General features: G+C 43.8%; 1 long non-coding RNA gene across 1 annotated transcript in view; it reads right to left on the bottom strand.

Moving 5' to 3' along the window:
• The window catches only part of LOC113953230, a 145,757-nt gene that overhangs the window by 51,661 nt on the left and 76,684 nt on the right, over positions 1-17,412 (bottom strand). The window contains exon 4 of the long non-coding RNA XR_003529797.1: positions 12,131-12,181. This is a non-coding gene — a long non-coding RNA (uncharacterized LOC113953230). The remainder of the gene's footprint in view (positions 1-12,130; positions 12,182-17,412) is intronic.

The following is a 17,412-nucleotide window of genomic DNA, read 5'->3' as shown; positions in this document are numbered from 1 at the left end:
CCCTCAGCCTCCCCATGGGGCTGTTGAAGTGCCCATTCTCCACCTGGAAGGGGAAATCCCACAGGAACTGCCATGGGAATGGTCCCCAGGTAGAAGCCTCTGCCAGCTCTGACTCCCTCAGCTTTCCTGTGGGAGCAGCCAAGGAACTGGGGGGTGGAGAGGGATGAATGAAAACTTACAGGGTGTTCTGAAAGTGGGCAAAAGGTGGAAGTAACTCAGGAGAAACCTGGATGAGGGAACATGATTAAGTGGGATGTGGGGCCAGGGATGAGAGTGATACACAGGGTCTGCTTTCCTTATCTTCAGGGGAAGGACTAATTTGCTTTATAGTTGCAATTAGCCCTTTTTCCCTTCCAAGTGCTGACATTCTATCCCAGATTTATAAGTTTCTGGGCCTATATCTGGGACCAGTCTGTGCATTTGGAGCCAGTGGGGGGGATTTATTATTATTATTATTATTATTGCTAAAGACACAAGCCTGGGAACCACTAAATCCTACAGAAACCTGGATAGGGTTGGAAAATTTCGCTATCATCAATGACCAGGATATTCAGTGCCAAACCTTCAGCTACTTCAGAGGTGTGGGTGGACAAGCTCCTGCTTTTCTTTTCCTTTCAGGAAAGGAACAATCCTGTTCAGTACAATTCCAAATGACTGATCATCAGGAAAATGTCACAAGATGTAAGTTTTTCCACGCTTTTTGCTGAATTGTTTCATTGAGAGGTTTGAGAACTTACTGGCTGTTTCATTGGCAAATTCCTATTTCATAATCATGTTCTTAAAAAAGGCCTTTTCCTCTCTCTGATAATTTTTTACCTTTGCTTTAGTGAATTTTTCGGTTTAGGCTGAACATGCTTTTTAACAGAGATATTACTTAAGGGAGCTTAATATAATTGAACTGAAAATTTGGTTAATAACTCTACATCACTCAAATGTGGAGTAAATTTTCAAACTGGGACATCAGTTCTATTCTGTTCTTGGACAATCTGCTCCTATTTCCAATTATTCCCTGAGCAATTCCTGACTCTGGGGGGGTTTCATTTTTTTTTTTCTGTCATCCCATCCTGTCTCAATTCCACATTCTCACCAGCCCTATTACACTATTTCCTGACCTCTTATTAATTATATGAATATATAAATATAATATGTAGTATATAATACATCATATATTATATATACAAATGCTTGCTTTTCTTTATTCATCATTCCTTAATTTCTGATCTCCTTTGTTTCTCTTTATGATCTTCTTTCACACAACTTGCTCTGCTGAGGTTACCCATAACCTGGAGTTTTCTACACATTTTATTTTCAGTAAAGGGTACAACTTACAGAGAAACTCCCTAGTATATGACTTAAAACACAAGTATCTCACATTTCAGCTTAGCTTTGAGATCTAACAACACAAACCCAAGCAAAATTCCTTATTTATTTTAATGAGAGCAGAAGTTTACTGCACAGAAAATTAAGCAGCTTAATATCACCATGAGAATACACTCTATAAATTGATCAAATCCTCACTTCTTAAGAATCTGGCTCAAACTGGGCTGAAGCCACCTGGGTGAAATAAGTCCCTCTTTCCCAAGTGGGATGTGAAATCACAACAGAATTTTTCCACACTATCCAGGGTTCTCTCTTGAGGTGCCTTGGCCTTGGATTAACTGGAAGGAAGGTCCAGATTAGATGCAAAAGCAGATATTTATTGCAAAGCCTGTTCAGCCCCTGCTTCTACTGCAGCATCCTCAAAACCCATGTCTGTATCTCTTTCATGATGACTAAATTTCTCCCCAAAGAGACTTTGATCCAGAAAAGTGCTGCTTTAATCATCATTGACTTAATGATTCTTTTGCAATGTCAATTAAACGGGATGAAAAATTAAACCATTTGCAGAACACGAGGACCTTTTAAATTACACTTTTCAAAAATATTATTTAAAATCCCGGTTATATAATCCTTTTAGAACTGTCAAAGAATAATACTGCTCTAACATTTGACTCATTACTCATGCCAGTGCTTGTTGGAACTCGGAGAGTTGGCAGATATTTAAATACCAAACTCACTGGAAATGGAGAAATCAGAGAAATCGGGAGGGGAGGGGGGCACACACCCCATTCAGGTGCTAAAGCCTGTTAAACATGAAGTTTTACACTGCTGATGTCCCAGTTATGTAACAATTCCAGATTTCTATAAATTAAACCATATATCCACTGCTGGTTTGTACTTTTGTTCGTTGAAAACACATCGGGCTGTTTTTGCTGGGAACAAAGCAGTTTTACCCTTTTCCATCCATCCCTCCACACTCCCGCACACAGAGCACCCCGAAGGGGTGTTTTACTCTTGAATCCTTCATCTCATTCCCTCAGAAAGTCGCCTCCAAACTGATAACTACCTTTAAAATGCCGTGTTTTCCACTGGAATGGGCCATGAGTGTTTATACCAGCACTGACACCAACTCTCTCTTTGAGGACTCTCTGATGGGAAACGGGATGAGAGGTTTAATCTGGGTCCTGTGGGATTTCCCCTGAGGGGGGAACACATCCGAATAAACCCAAGGAACACACAAGAAAGGCTCCTTTGGCTTCTCCTGCCCCCGCTGCAGGTCACGGTGTTGGTCATGTGAAGATCAGGGGTGAGGGTTATCATAAGGAACTAAAATAAAACCTGGCAGTTCCACTGGGGATAAAAGGCACCATTCATGGAGTCTCTCTCTTCCCAACAGCCCTCATGCAATCCCAACATAAATCAGGAGAAACCAGGATCATGTCCTGCCTCGCCGTCTCCTGTGAGTTTTATCCGCGTGTAAAACCTCGTGGGGGTTGTGGAACACTCACTACCAAACATGTAAAACCTCATGGTGATGGTTGTGGAACACTCACTACCAAACACGTAAAAACCTCATGGTGATGGTTGTGCAACACTCACTACCAAACATGTAAAACCTCGTGGGGGTTGTGGAACACTCACTACCAAACCCCACTGCTCTGTCAGCCCTGCTAAATCAGGAATATACTCTGGAAACGAGTCTGTCCCTCCCTCACTCCACCTTTTATATACAGGGTTCATTTAAAATTATAAAAAATAAAATAGAAAAGCAGAGAGGCTCAAGAAACATTAAAAAACTCAAACCAACCAGTCCTAAAACACTTTCAAGGGAAGAACTTCCCTCTTAATGCACATATTCCTTCAAAGCCCCTCACTGACAGGGTTCTTGTAGCCAGTCTGTCACCAGGGGCTCACTGGTTGTCATGACTTTTAGGAAGTGCCAGGATTTAACAGGACTGGCACACAACCATGGAATACCCTGAGCTGGAGGGGACCCACAGGGATCATCCAGTCCAACCCTGGCCCTTCACAGACACTCCAACAATCCCACCCTGTCCCTTAGAGAGTTGCCCAAACACTCTTCGAGCCCTGGCAGCCTTGGGGCCGTGACCATTTCCCTGTTCCAGTGCTCAACCAGCCTCTGGGGGAAGAACCTTTTCCAGGTATCCAGCCTAACCCTCCCCTGGCCCAGCTCCAGCTGTTATATCCCGGAGATGTTCAGGCCAATTAGGTTACAAACCTTTGCACAAATTACAAACTCCAAGTCAACCTACTTGTACACTTATTAATCACCACTGGCACGAGCAAACAGGCTCTTGGCATTCCTCCACATGGATTCCCACACGGAGGAATATGGTTAACCTTGTTCACACCTGCCCCACAGCCTTCACTGTTCTTCATGGATAAAGAGCTCCCATCATCCCATCTCCTCCAGGGAGGAGAAACAAGGCTGGTGTGACCAGTCCTACAGCACGCAGGGTCAGAGATCCCAGTGCCCAGAGCTGAGATGGAACTGCCTAAAATAAAATCAGACTCAACCTCACATTCCAAACCACAACACTCCCTCTCTCAGTGAATAATTCCCTAATGGCCATTTGTCCCAGTCCTTACACTGTTGATAATCTGGCCATTGATATCACTGGTAATGGTAGGAATATTCTGGAAACACCATTTTTAAAGGTCTGTCCCTGACACTGAAGACCTTTAAATGACATTTTGAAGGTATGGGACTTTTGTTTCCGTGGACAGTGAGTTGTTCCATAGCTGTGTTCCATGTTCCCCTGATCACCTGCAGCTCAGGTGTGTAAATGGGGAGTACCTGTCCTGCCCAGACCTCAGCACTCAGCAATACTTTATGGCTGAAAAGTTATTCTCCAAATGACCCTATTTTGATTTTTGAAACAGAATCTAATGGAACCTCCTCCCACTTCTGTTATGCTTTTTCCTGGCAAGGGCAGCTGAAGGAAGAAAGCAGGAGCTGGGAAGTTTGGAGTTCTACACCAATTTTAGTGTCATTTTGTGATCCCTCACCTGAATTTCCACACTTTCCACATCAGCACCACTCAGTTTGAGTAAGTAAACTACAACATCACTGAAAGGTTGCAAAGCACAGAAGGATACAGAGAAAATTGCTCTTTTCTAGTTATAACCTAACACTCTGTGGATGCCCACTAATAAAACAAAAGGAATCTGTCCTCTGTGATAAATCATCATCATTGATTCACTTGCAGCAAGATCTCAGTGGGAACACAGCTTCCTGTGTCTTCATGGTGTGGAAAATACAGGCTGTGGGGTGTCCCTGGAATTTTTCTTCAGGTTTCTAATAATTCAGAACCTGATTCCCTGAGTTGTCATATTCTAAGGACACAGGCAGGAGCAACAGAAATACTTTGGAATTTGTTTTCAGCTTCATCTTCCCCAAACTACATTTTCTTACCTTCTGAACACACTGTGAAACATCAGCAAGGACCAGTGTTTGAAAGCTCTCAAGCTGGAGAAACATTTTAGTTGCTGCTGGGTGAACACTCTGGATATTTTGGGGCTCCTGGGATCAGAGGACCCGCAGGTACCTCTGAGTTGGGATTCATTTTCACAGGGAATTCCACTAAGGGAGACCAACTCTTCTTTACTCAGACACAAGGAGGATAACAAACCAGTTTTGCCCAATTTGATATCAGTTTGATAATCCAGCATTCAAAAGCAACAACTACAGAATGCACTGATGACGACAGAGGATGAAAGAAAGGGATGAGCTGCATTTTTAAGATTATTTCTTATTAGCCATTAACACCTTTTTTCCTGCACATTTTACAAACCAAGGTCCTGGATCTTTAGAAGACACTAAAAAAAGATAAAATAAAACCTGCTCAACATCACACATGGTTGGAAAGCACTGGGAAGATGTACAAAGGCAGCTCAGCACGGGGAAGGTAGAACCAAGAATTTCCCACACATGCACACAAAGTTTTTTATTTTTATAACTAGAATCTGGAAGGTTAAATGAGGGGAAGCCTCCAAACAGTCCTGGAAATAATTTCAGAGCTATCACAGCCATATTTAAACAAGAGGATGGTAACAAGTAATTTCTCAGCAAGGAGTGATAGTGATTTCTGATGTTATCACAATTATTGAGCCATTAGCACCAGATAACCCAATCCATGACACAGTGTTGCAGCTCAGCTCTGGGTATCACCCCGCTGTGGAAAAAAGGGAGTTATACATCCTAAACAAACAGTGCTGCTGTTTTGTAACTCATTTCTTTCAAAATGTTCTCAAACCCTTCACCTGCTGAGCTCCCATCTGAGTAGAAACAACCAAAGACCATTTCCTTGGAAAATTATTTTGGAACTCTGGGACAATATTCACCACTGTAATTATCTCTTTTTAAGGAGAGAAATAACAGAAAGAAACAAATATCACCCCACTTATTTACTAGCCTGACTAGATTTTGCAGATGATAGTTACTAGAAACAAGGCACCTGGGACATCTTGCAGCAACAGTTTCCTGTTCTGAGTTCTGACCATTCCCCCTGGGAGGGAAAACACCTCCAGGAGAGCTTAAAAACCAGGGGCTGTGTGATGGCACAGCTAATCCTGTTCACAGTGGCCTCTTGGTTTAAATTGCTGCTGGAAGTGGGTTTGGGCCACGATTCCAGTTCTGGCAGAAGCACATTTTCCTTCCTGCCTGTCCTGGCTGGTGAGCTCTGGCAGCAGCACAGAGCAGACTCCTGGGGCCAGGAGATCCAACCACCTCAAAGCAAGATCAGCTGGGATGGATTAGTCAAAGCTCTTGGGCACCACCAGCTTGAAAGGGTTTATTCTGATGCCCCACTCTATGAAACAAAGCCAGTTAAGAGGGAATTGAACTCTTATGTGGTATTGAAAATACATCCCAAGGGAGATCCGCTCCCCATTCAGGACCATCCTCCTTTCATCCTCCTAAATTTCTGGCCAGGTTTCCACAGCAGTTTGGAGGGTTATCATCCTCCTCCCATGGCTGATGTGCACTTGCATTTCCACGGTGCACTCCAGGCTTTGGAGGAGCCATGGAAGGAAAAGTAGGTTACAAGACATAATTTCTTTTAGCCACAGTTTGACAGGTGGGAATAGGCAGGAGCTCCTACCCAGCAAGGAACCAAAGGGATCCTGCCCCTCTGCTCAGCCCTGTGAGGCACATCCATGGTGCTGTGTCCAGGTCTGGGCTCCTCAGGACAGGAGGGACGTGGAGCTCCTGGGAGATGAGTCTCCTGTGAAGGTGCTGAAGGATCTGGCGCATCTCTGGGACAGGAAAGGCTGAGGGAGCTGGGGCTGTTCAGCCTCCAGAGGAGACACTGAGAGAGGACCTCCCCAGTGTGTGTAGGGAGGGGGCAGAGGATGGACTAGGCTCTGCTGGGGGGGTCCAGCACTGGCACAAGAGGAACAGGCAGGAACTGATGCCCAAGAAGTTCCACCTGGACACGAGGAAGAAAAACTTCTTCCCTGTGTGGGTGACAGGCTGCCTAGAGAGGGTGTGGAGTCTCCCTCACTGGGGATATCCCAGAACCATCTGGACACAATCCTGTGCCCTGTGCTCTGGGATGACCACAGAGGTGTCCGGGTGAGGACACCAGAACAGCCCCAGCACGGAGCAGGAGGCAACGCAGGAAGCTCCAGGCTGGGAGCAGAGCAGGTCCAGCAGCACCTGGGAGCTGCCAGGATGGACTTTGCTCTGCTGATGCTCCTCCATGTGCAGGTTATTCCATGTAACACTAACCCAGATAACGGGATAAGGAGACAGAGCTGCTTTCCAGGTCACTCCTGATTAAAAGGGTACTTGGTACCAAACTGTTGCTCTGCTCCATAAATGATGATCAGCACCCAGGGATGACTAAACTGAGCCCATCATCTTCCCTGCACATGAAACACTGGAGGTTTTTTCCCATCTGTTTTAATTAATCTCATTATCTATGAATTAACAGAATACTGCTTAAGGAAATCACGTCTTGCTTGGTCGAATTAATGTTTTAGTTGCACTGAAACCTCTCTATTCTCTAGAAGAAGTGTTAAATGTTCCCAAACCAAATATTTGGCAGGTGAAAACACACAATCCACCCCAGTCAGATACAGAGATTCCTCTTGAGCAGAGTTAATGGCATTAGTGCCCCTCGGTCAGTGCAAAGCCCGGGTCTTATCTCTGACGTGGGCAGATAAACAGATTTCCAAGGCCAGAGCTCACATGGCACCTTGGCTTTCAAGGTCACAGGTTACACAGCAGAGAGGCCAATTCCAAGCCACCCTTACACATGTTCCTAAATAAAAAGTAAGAGGATGTTTTGATCTATGTATTCACAGAGCCCATGGACACGGTCAAAATATCAGTTATATACTTATATATTAAATTGCACTTACTATAAATCCTGCCTGGCTTACCCCACCTCTGTCTGCTGGGGAGCACATGAACAATCCCAACAGATATTCCAATATTTTCTCTTCCCTGAAGTTATCACCACTTCTTTTTCTCCAAGAATTCAAATGAAAACCCAAGCAGGACGAAATTAAACCCACTACTCATTCTGTTGGCTAAATTAGGCTTAATAATTAAATAAAGCATCTAAAGGATGTTTTATGGGAAAACACCACTTCAGATATCTGATTTCTTCATGGGCTGAACAAGAGTTATTTCTTTCAGGTAACAAGATCCTATATATGAAATATATCCCGTATATGAAATGTAACACATGGACACAACCACTGTCAGACTCTGTTCTGCTTCAGAATCCCTTGGTCTTCAAAAAAAAAGACACCAAACCTGAGATTAACAAATAACTGTGAGATAATGTGAGTCCTGCAGGACTTTTCCACCATTTGTATGATAATGAACACCTACCCCATAGACCCAGATGTCTCTTGGACATTTACAGCAACTCAAAGTAACAGAAGGAAAAAGAAACTAATTTTTGGCCCCTCTTTTAGGGCAAGCAGCTACAACTCAGTTCTCCAAATCAGCTTAAAAACTCCATCACAACGAATTTCCTCGTTAAAAGTAAATAAATAATGTGGGATGTACAAGCTGAAGAAGCCCTTTTACAAGCTCTTAAAAACTGTGCTATGGGCTAGATCTTAGATTAATGTTGGTGATGCACACACTGGAAACCTGTAAAGCATTTCTGTAATTGCTAAGCATTATTATTTTTATTACTGCACCAGATGGAACCAATCCATCTTCGCAGATAATATCTCATAAATGATTCATTACTATTCCTTTAACCTAAAGTCTTTTCTATTTTGCAGATCCACCAGAAGTAACTATTAGGAGGTTCCATGCATAAAATAGTACATAAACTACCTAATGTCTTCCAAATGTATGAGCCTTGCTAATGTTCACCCTTAGGATGGTCACGCTGCTCCTGCTCCTCTCAGGATCTGTTGCTTCTGGAAGATCTTCCTCATTTTCCAACACTGATTTCCAGGTAAAATATCACTGCAAACCAGGGGTAAAGTTTATAGTTTATATTCCTGCCATTGGTGGCAAATATGGACCAGGAGAAGGCTTTATAAGAGATACAAATATCTCAAAAAAATGCACAGTATAGTTTTATAATCCAATAATTGATGGCTTCTCCCTCCAGTTAAACAGAACCCCGTGATCACACTGCCCATCTCCCCTTTGCCCAGTAACTTTTGGACCAATTTTAATCAGATCACAAAGCCAGGTGGACTTCTCAGAGATATCATTTTCTATCAGCTTAATGAAAACTGATGGCTGGGAGAGAGGAGAAGGACACAAATTAGTGCTGCCACTGGTAAAAGGGCTCAAATGGGAGCTCATCCATCTCCCCCCAGGCCTGGACTGCCTCTGGCCATGCAGACACTCTTTGGCCAAGCTCAGACATCCCCTGCCCACTTTAGACACAGGCACTGATGATACTTTTAGTGAAATAAAGCTTGTCTAAAAATGTATTTAAGGTTGGCACAAGCAAAGGAATCATAATGGTATCAGTGACTGGTGACCCCAACACCTAAAATGGGAAAAAATGCTGAATTGCACATCAAAAAACCCCCCATTTCTTGGATTAAAAGAAAACACAGAGAGAGAAGCTAAACCCACCACAATTAGCTTAATATTTCGATGGATATTTTGAATATTTGATGGATAGTTTGACGACCTTGGGACCATCAAGAGCCAAAAAATAATTCCCAGAGTCCCATGTGTGAACCCCTGGGCTTGCAGGTCTGCACTGCTTCCAGGGGATTATTTGGGTTGCCTGAGCTGCTCTTTACACCCAGAACAATTAGCCAATGGAATGGTAAAAGCTTGTTGCAAGTGAGGAGCCCTGGTAGGATGCCTGAAATATTTATGAGATTTAGCAATGAGAAAATAAGTTACATTCCCCATGTAACACAGACATCGAGGTTTGGATGTGAGCTAAGGGTTCTTCTGCTTGTATTTGGTGCAATGGGATAAATTAAGATTTCTTTGGTTTTTTGGCTGAGTGGTTTTAGACTCAGCTTTAATATCACTTCTTTATTAGCTGAGGATTAGGGGTGTTTGAGTAAGGATGTCACACACAGCTCAGTTTTCTGTTGTCACCCCTCAGACAACAGAATTCAAGCATGTCTGAATACACTGGAAATATTAATTTAAATACACCATTTAAACCTCAGCAGCAGCAAGTACCAGGGAAGCAGAAATTAAAGCTGTTGTGAATGTTTATGTCATTTTGTTTAAAAACACGACAAACTACGAAAGTAAAAAATTAAGGAAACCCTCAAAGAAAAACTAAAATCCAACGGTCAAGATAATGATCTGTGCTATGAAAAGCACAACATGCAGAGAACAAGACACGAACAGCTTTGTATTTACCTCTGGAACTCCAAACTCTGGGGCCTGCTGCAACCAGAGAAGGGTTTGAGCACCTTGGGAAAGCAGCAGCCCCATGAAGAATCCCGATCTTGGAGGACTTTTCCAACCTAAACGATTCTGTGACCCCACAGCCCAGCTCTCCCCTCCTCTTTGGCTCAACCCATCACCACTAAACCTGCAGCATGAGGAGTTTTCAAAGGTTCCTGGTACTTTGCCTGTTAATTCTTCCCACCTTCACTAAACTGCAGCAGAGGAGGGTTTGGGGATCTAATTTGTTGATGATATTAAACTCCTGCTCAACCTCCTTCTTCCAAAGGTGTTTTATCATCACCGACACATGTTTAATTTAGCTGGAAAAATGTGTTTGGGGCTGAATAGTAGAACTTTGTCGCTGGGCACTTGGACACTGTCTCTCTTCTAAACATTTTATAAGTCACTATTTCCCTTGGAAACCACATGAAAGCATCTCTTGAGCAAGTGGGGCTATCTTTGACTTGAAAGGCATCATGTGATCTCAGCCATTCCACTTCCAACCAGTTTTCCAGCTCATTCTGACTCACAAAATAGTAAACTGCCTCGAAAGCTTGCCCTCAAAAATCTAAATTCATCTAAACTTTTCATGAAAATTCATGCAAAAACGCAGTTTTTCAGCACCCAAAAAAAAAGGAAAGTCAAATGTAGAATAAAATGTTTTCTGAGCAGCTTCGAATTCCATGTGGAAAGGAGAGTGTGGAGCCAGGTCCTCCTTTGGTGGAGGGTGACACAGTGAGGGGCAGGCAGAGGGTGATGGTGCCCTCCTAAAACTCCTTCTCAAAGGGGAACCCTACAAAGTGCAGGGTTGAGGCATCACCATGAAAAGACAAAACCTCAAATCCTTCATCTTTGACTGAGCTGTTCGATATTCCACTAGAAGGACTGGCGTTTAAAGACCGACCTTTTAAAAATCATTTCTTTTCCACTCCTCTTGTTACATAAAATAAATATTCCTCATAAAACCAGGCACAGATTTTTTTTCCTTTTGCTGACACCTCAGTTAAATGTGATGAGCTGCATTTCACTGCATTCCCTCTTCTGACATGACACTGCTGTGAGCAGGAGAACCAAATCAGCCCTAATTCAAGAAAATCCCTCTAATGCAGGTAATTTTTAAAAATCTCTCACGACTGGGACCGTCTGACTTTTAACAAGGTAGGTTTGGCAAGTTCTTACAGTAAGCCATGCCCAGGAGAACAATGTGCAAGCAGAGTTCACTTCCTTCCCAGACATGTTTTCCCTTGTGCTCAGCTGTTCCTGCTAAGACTGGGATGACTCTGATACCACTTTGGCCTCTCAGTGTGCAGGTTTTAACTCTGTTACTTAGTTAATTCACTTGCCTCGACCCGAGGTTTTTAAATACAACTCCCAGCTGTTCGACGCAACCAGGTTTCATTTACACATCTCTAACGACCACGAGACAGAAAAGAGAAATCCCAGCCTCAAAACACACATTATTTTATCCCAAGGGAGAGAACAGTAAGAATTCAGCTAAAGGGACTGGGTAGGATGACAGTTCTGCAGAGAAATACGTTTTCATTTCAGGATCCCCACAGCTATTTTGAATTTAATTCCATGGAAGACCACCAGGGTTTCTGCCTCAAACACAAACCAATCACCAAAGAAGTAACTGTGACGTGCAGGAAACCAATTCTAATGTGTTGAAATGGTTTAAAAGGAACCAAAAGGCAAAAAAATGGCAGGAAGTGTGACTTTGAAGCGTGCACCAAACTGGGGTTTGGGGCTCTGGCAAAAGGAGAAGTTTGCAAATTAAGTTATTAGCAGGGAGGGAGCTGTACAGGAATGATGTGGCCTAATCCAGATGGAAAGGGATGGGTGGGAACAACAGGAAAACAGGTGTCATCCCTTCTTTTGGGATGCCTGGGGAGCAGAAAGCTCACAACACACCTCTGAAGGTGTCCAGCACTGCCTTACCTTTCTGGAGGTGGGCACGTGGCTTGGGGGGTCACCAGGCTGGAAGGAACTCTGCCAAGAGAGAGAGAAAGAAAGAAGATTAAACACACTTTGCAGGTAAACTGGGGCCTGTTTTGACACAAGAAAATACTCTGTGTGTAAAAAAAGACGTGAGATTTTAAATCAGTTCTGCAGCATTTAGTCCAGAAAATACTTCCCCTGCTCAGTCACGTTGCAGGACACAGAATATTTTGTATTCAGGTGAAAGAGAAATGTTGGAAAAAAGGGAAAGAGTCAGATATAGGCAGGTAATAACAGGGTGGGTCTGGAGATCAACTGATCCCCCGTTAAATTAGAATTGCTGAACCAGGGGGAAGTAAACACAAGTTACTAAATTGTGCTACTCTGACACTTCCCATTCGGAGAGAACACATGAATCACGGAGAGGGCTGAATATTTGTCACAGCTGTGATTTCAGCATCAAAGAGAAATTAATTTTAGCTCAGATTCGAGGGGAGTTTCCAGAAAAGTTGTCAGTTCAGCCAACCGGATACTGGACTGCAAGGGGAGTTTTCCCTGGGGTTGAAGCCACCCAAGAACAAGCCCTCAAAACGCCACGGGATGAAGAACATGGTCAAGGGCTTTGGTGGCTTCTTGGGTGAAGGTGAAGCTCTCGGCACACTGAGACATCACAAGATGCATTTTGATGGGGTTTGATGCTTTTCAATCGATGTGTGCGCTGAACATTTTTGATTTCAAAGACGAGGGATCGTCAGCAATACAAAAATACCCAAATGCTGAAGCACAGTTTTTCGGGTTTTCGTGATGAAAAATAAAAATGATGCCCTGAAGTTTTTCTGCTCTCCAAAGCAGTGGGGTTTTTTTTGTATTCTTGGCAACGACAGAGCTCCAGTTCCACCCTCAGCCCTGACTCACTGGGAGTGCTGGGGAGGGGAAGTGGCCCAACTCCACGAGCCTGCACAGGAGGGAGAGCTGGCAGCAAAAAGGAATCGTTTATATTCCAAAAAAAAAAAAAAACAACCAAACACCGTGATTCTGGAGTAAACAAACTATTTGCAAGTTCAGGTTGGATTTCACAGCAGAGCAGAGGAGACCTGAAACTTGGAGAGTGTCTAAAAGCTCGAAGCAAAACATTTGATGTGAAACAAAATGGTGCATTCAATTCCAAGTTAATCGTTTCTGCTGAGAAAAACGCAGACAATTCTGGTTTTGTTTTTAAAAGTGAATTTCTGTATATTGCTGTTCTTACAAACCCTGCCAAACACAGGCACACGCAGAAGTAAATCCAAATTTTAACCCCCAGGAGTCCAGACTTTCCACACTTCTTTGAACCAGTAGCTGATGAAGACACTTGTATTTCCCAGATTCGTGCTACCACCCAAAACTTAAAAATGTCTCTAAATCACTCTAAAATGTTAAGAAGGATATTTTAGGTGGGGGTTAAATCCATCTAAAGGTGATGTGAAATTAGGAGGAGGTGTCCTGGCTCCTCTGCTGTCCTGCCCACTCCTGCCTTCGGAGTTTGGCTCACTTTGGGGTGAATCAGTGCAGAAAATGAGGCAGCCAAGAACTGACTCCACAAAAACTCTTTTCTACCAGCTGAGCTCCCTGAGCCAGCTCTGCACGGGGCAAACCAGCATCACAGGGTTTGGGGAAACAGGAGAAAAAATGATGCCTCTACACAGGTATGCAATTTTTTTCCATCAGCTCATTTTTCAATTCCTTATCTCCAACGTAGGACCCTCAGCATATTCCAGCACCCCTCTGTTTCCTATCCCTGGGCTCAGCTCTCTCCTTTCAGGTGCAAATAATCTGATTTTTAGCCCACTGACAGAAGCTAGAAACAAAAAAACCTACTTACAATTTCAACATTTCTCTAAAGAATAAAAAGCAGTTACGAGGCAATTTATGCAGTTGTTGTTTCTGAAACATAAAGGAGGCTCAGATTATTCTCAAACGTATTTTTTTCAGCAGCACAGAATTTTTTCTCTGCCAGCCTCTTATTATTGCACCTTCACTTCTCAGGACCTGTGCATGCAGTGTTTTATGGATGAAGCCCATCAGATATTGCTGCAGGATTGGGCTCCAGTCCCACTGGAAGCTCAGAAACACATCTCCAGCTCTCACCCTCAGAGCAAACTGCTCAGGGAACAGGATTTAAACTTCCAATATCCCACAGGATGACTTGCAGGCAAATCACTGGGGATTGATCCGTCAGCTGCTTCACAGCTTGTGTTTGGAAAATACATTTTTTTCCTGTGGAAATCCTGCCTAACAGGTTAAAAGGGGATTTTCCACCAGAAAACCCACAGCAAAAACTGAAGTGGAATTGCAGAAATAGCTAAAGCTGACCCAAGACCCCTCTTTGCATCTCCAGCTGCACATCCCCAGCACCTTCCCTGGATCAGAGCTCTGGAAAGCTCAGCCTGAAGGACAGGGAGAAAATCAGGGCTCTGTCCATCCCTGAGCTGATCCAGCGTCCGGCTACAGGATCCCTGATCCCAGGGGAGGTGTGGGAGCGTGGGAGGAGGTGGGAGGACAGGTCTGGCCCCTTCCACACTTCGGGGCTGTAGCTGCAGGGAACGTTCACAGGAAATCTTCCTCCCAAAATAGGCGTTGTTCTTCTACACCTCCCACTGAACAGTGGGTACAATCCAGGAATACAGACTTTGGAAACGGTTTCAGAGGAGCTCTGAGGAATGTATCAAAAAGTCCATATGGTTTTGCCAAATCAAGTGTGCAGAACTGGGTAAATTTAGCCCTGTGCTGAAGATCTAAAATTTGTCTTGTTTGACCCAAGTGGAAGGAACAGAGTCAGAGGGGACTCAGACACACATGGATCTGATAATTCCTCATCTTGGGAGGGGGGAAAATTGGTGAGTAACACATTATTTAATGTGTGGAAACAAAAGGACACCTCGGATCCCAAGGAAGGGCCATGGAACATGAAAGCACTCCCCAGACAGGTCCAAATAATGCTACTTTCTCTCACATATTTAGGTGGTGAAATCACAAGTGACAAGCGGTTGGCGCTGTGACAGCTGGGCCCATGTTTCCAAGTTTTTCCTCCTGTAACTCAGAAGAGTGAAAGCTTTGTTTTAAAGGAAGGTGGAAATTCTTACAATGAGACAGGAGGTGACGGCTCCAAGAAAAAAAATGACACCTTGTTCATTGTAAAAATCACAGGTGTTCCCAAGAGTGAGGTGTCAGTAAATAAGGAAAGGCTTCCCAAGCCTCCCTATTTCCATGTGCACTGGGATAGCTTAGCCCAGTGCTGTTCATGCCATGCACCTGGAGCACCCTGGAGTTATGACCTTTCTAATTTCCCTTCCATATCCAAAGGCCACCCCTCTGGAGCCTCTGGAAGCTCAAGGTCAGGCTCAATTCCCCAAGCTCAAGTGGCTGAGCTTTCTCATGCAGATACTTCCAGGAGCAAATCTTGAATACAAACTGCTCCTTCTTCACCTCAGACCCTGGGGCAGTTCTGGGACCCCAGATCAGGACATGGAGGGCTGGAGCACGTCCAGGGAAGGGAATGGAATTGGGGAAGGGTCTGGAGCAGCTGAGGGAGCTGGAGGGGCTCAGCCTGGAGAAAAGGAGGCTCAGGGGGGACCTTCTGGCTCTGCCACTCCCTGACAGGAGAGGGGAGCCAGGGGGGGTCGGGCTCTGCTCCCAGGGAACAAGGGACAGGAGGAGAGGGAACAGCCTCAGGCTGTGCCAAGTAAAGTTTAGGCTGGATATGAGGGAAAATTCCTTCATGGGAAAGGTTGTCCAGGCCAGGGCAGTGGTGGAGTCCCCAACCCTGGAGGGATTTCAAAGCCCTGTGGATGTGGCACTTGGGGACAGGGGCCAGTAGTGGCCTTGGCCATGCTGGGGGATGGTTGGACCTGATGATCTTAAAGGTCTTTTCCAACCAAAATGATTCTGTGATTCCACGATTCTGGAACACCTTCTGCCTCCCTCCTCTTGTCCCCTCAGTGATCAGAGGCTTTGGCAACAGTTCCCTGAATTCCCCTTAAGACAGAAGAGGATCAGGATGCCTTCCAAAATCCCCTATTTTCTGGCATGCTTGCCACGTCAAAAGAGTGGGGGGTTATCAAGCAGCACATGCAACAAAGCCCCCCAAAATCACACAGTAACACGAGGTGCAACTAGAAAAAGAAGGGTGTTTAAGCACCACTACTAATTTCAATATAAGAATGCAAAAGGTTTATAAAACTGAGTAGGAAACATTGAAAGGCAACACCTGTGTAATGGGAAATACAGGAACTAATATATCCCTATGAAAGGAATAAAGGAAAGTCCTTTGCTGATTGAACTTGTACATTTATCCAGAAAAAAATTAAGATTTACAGCTCATTTTTTAGTCACATTAAATGAATATCCAGCCTTGTGGATGAAACATTCAGGATGTTGTCCTGAGAACACTGAAATCTCAGATTCCAGGAACTTCAGGCAAATCCTGGTAATTTTACCTTCCAAACCTTCACTTTTACACGTTAAAAAAACATGATTATGCTTTTCAAAAATATCAGCCTGTGGTTATAAAACTCTTCCCATCCTCTTTTCTGCCTCTAAACTTTAATTAAGTCCCCCCTCTGCTCCCAGGCAGCAGGAGCAGCCTAATGGCTTCAGAATATTTTCTTACAAACTTCAAAACACACAGACTCGCTGTGAGATGCAGCCTTTGAACTCGAGCTGCTTAAATAATCCCTTTTATTTTTATTTATTTTTGAAAATATCAGATTCTAATCCTCTCTAACCAACGTAATAATAATTAAAAAAAAAATAAAGCACAGATCTTTGGAATTTTTTCTTATTCTTTTTTGTGATGTTTGGTGATGGATCTACGGATAACTGTGCAGGATTTTTCACATGAAAAGTGTTCACAGCTGCAAAAAAAAAAAAAAAAAGGCATAAAAATTGTTCTCCTCAGCAGATTTTGGAGAAGTTTTGCAAAGCACTTTTCCTGACAGATGTAAAGCAAAGTAACCTGCTCAAAGTCACCCAACAGGTTGGATTTCTGATGTGATTCTTTACAAATATCTGGAATAAAATGTGTTAGATCTTCAGGTGTGAATCCCAAACTGCTTTGGGTTGGAAAGGACCTTAAAGCCTCCCAGTATCCCAGGTTGCTCCAAGCCCCCTCCAATGTGACCTTGAGCATTCCAGGGCTGGGGTAGCCACACACAGCTGTGTTTTTATCACATCCCATGTAAAATGTGAATTTCTAGCCCTGAATTGCCCTATATTTTTCTGCTAAACAAACAGCAGCAAAGTGT

Source organism: Corapipo altera, unplaced genomic scaffold (assembly GCF_003945725.1).
Source record: "Corapipo altera isolate COAL_440 unplaced genomic scaffold, ASM394572v1 68, whole genome shotgun sequence".
NCBI classification, from domain to species: Eukaryota; Metazoa; Chordata; class Aves; order Passeriformes; family Pipridae; genus Corapipo; species Corapipo altera.
The sequence above is the reverse complement of the archived record's forward strand: the minus strand, read 5'-3'. Positions and strand labels throughout refer to the sequence as shown.